Raw genomic sequence first — 1862 nt, forward strand, 5'->3', positions numbered from 1 at the left:
ACTTTTTTTTCTGTCAAACTTGTGCTTTAGCCAAACTTAAAACGATTCGATCAAATCATGAGCAAGCATTAATATCTGCAATACATTTTATTATCATTGTTTCTTTTTTTTTCAGCTCTTTTAGCTATGGAGAATCTTCTTTTAATTAAAAATTGATTTCAGAAGGCTTCTCTTGTCCATTATAACAAAGAAAAACAATCATTTCTAATTCATCACCACTTTCAACTAAACTAAAATGAACACAAATTAATGATTCACCAGTTGCTACTACTTAAAGAATAATTAATTATCTTTTCATACGAGTGATACAAAGCAAGAGCGCTCCCTCGGTGGATATGGCACGTTGCCAGGTGACAACATATTGTGCATGCACACAGGACAGCCTGTAAACCTCTGCAAAAAGAAACATACATAGGTGATGGTGCTCCCATAAAATCACAGCTCATTTGTATCCAATGGTAGACCCATGTCAAAAACAATAAGCAGCAATAGAGCAACATGACTCACAGAATTCCAAAGGAAAAAGGAAAACCCAAGCAAAAATTTGTGAAAATTGCTCTTCATTCCCACTGCTTACCACAAATGCATTCACTCAGTCACAATATTTCATCATGTCACCATGCACATTTAACATGAATATAATGACAACTGTCAGTTCCCTCCACTTCATTGCACAAAACCACGAGGTTTCTCTTTTTAATTATTTGAACAATATTTTGTTGTAAGTTTTAGTAAAGGTTTTACGGCACTTGCAAGACGAACAGGTTGTATAAAGTGCCTAAGACTAGAGGTGTCACAGGCAGAGGGGTGGAGGGGGGGGTGGCAAGAATGAGACATTCAAAGAGACAAAATATAAACAGACAGACAGACATATAATATGGACGGACAAATGGAAGGATAAAAAGACAAACGGAATGACAGAGAAGAAACTTCTTCACCAATGGAGAGCACCCTGTCACGTAAAGGAATGGAGAATCAAATCAAATCATGTACATTTTACATAATTGAAAACAAAAAATTATCCCACCTTCCTGAACACTGGTCATTTCAAATCCAATTGGCGCGACACCATCCGGAGAGAGGGGAACTCCGTCGTATTTCTCATCCATTCCAGCAGTAGCAGCTCTCACAGGGTCCAGCCGGATGAGACACAGAGAAACATGGGACACTCCTTAGCTGAAAGAACACAGAGGTAACCAGCGTCACAAGGAGACGTTTCAAGAAAATAAAGGGACAATACACGTAAACTGCCTTTTCAAATAACTTGCACTTGCACTTGAGTTAGCAGAAGAAGAGTGACAATTTTCCAAAATAAAGATGAAAGTTTATATCATATTTAAAAAAGGGAAATACAAAATTTAGAGAGAGCAAAATCTAAAGCTCCCCTCTTTCACTTGTTTGGAAAACCCAGATTACATAGTAACACTTGTAACTAAATTTTTTGGATTGACAAAATTTTTATACTTGACCTTTTGAAAAGTTTCAGAAAAGTTTCATTTCCTCTCATAATGCTTTTGTTGTTTGTCAATTCTGTCTCAAATTTTGTTTTAAGAAAACAATTTTCTATGAAAATTCAAATAATTCAAAGTTATCTCCTAAAAAATAAAAAGATCAGAACATTATGTCCTTCCGCTATCAATCAAAAACATCAAGCTCTTTCACCTAGAACTCAGGTACAGCAGTCTATTACTAAATAGTGATTTAGCTATTAATATTGTTCTCTGTATTGATTGATACTCCTAGCAAATGTTTGTTTTCACCTAGATTCTAAGTTATTCTAAAAAAAAAAATAGCACCTCTTGTAAACACAAAACTTTATTTGAAATTTCAAGCAAAAAACACAAGAGTCCTTAATATAAATA

The 1862-nt window shown here is 34.9% G+C and overlaps 1 long non-coding RNA gene across 1 annotated transcript in view; it reads right to left on the reverse strand.

Moving 5' to 3' along the window:
* Nucleotides 1–103: 103 nt before the first annotated feature.
* The window catches only part of LOC118478334, a 4627-nt gene continuing 2868 nt past the window's right edge, over nt 104–1862 (reverse strand). Inside the window, exon 2 of the long non-coding RNA XR_004858962.1 lies at nt 104–1176. This is a non-coding gene — a long non-coding RNA (uncharacterized LOC118478334). The remainder of the gene's footprint in view (nt 1177–1862) is intronic.

The sequence above is a fragment of the Aplysia californica genome, unplaced genomic scaffold, assembly GCF_000002075.1.
Source record: "Aplysia californica isolate F4 #8 unplaced genomic scaffold, AplCal3.0 scaffold00505, whole genome shotgun sequence".
In the NCBI taxonomy this organism is placed as follows: Eukaryota; Metazoa; Mollusca; class Gastropoda; order Aplysiida; family Aplysiidae; genus Aplysia; species Aplysia californica.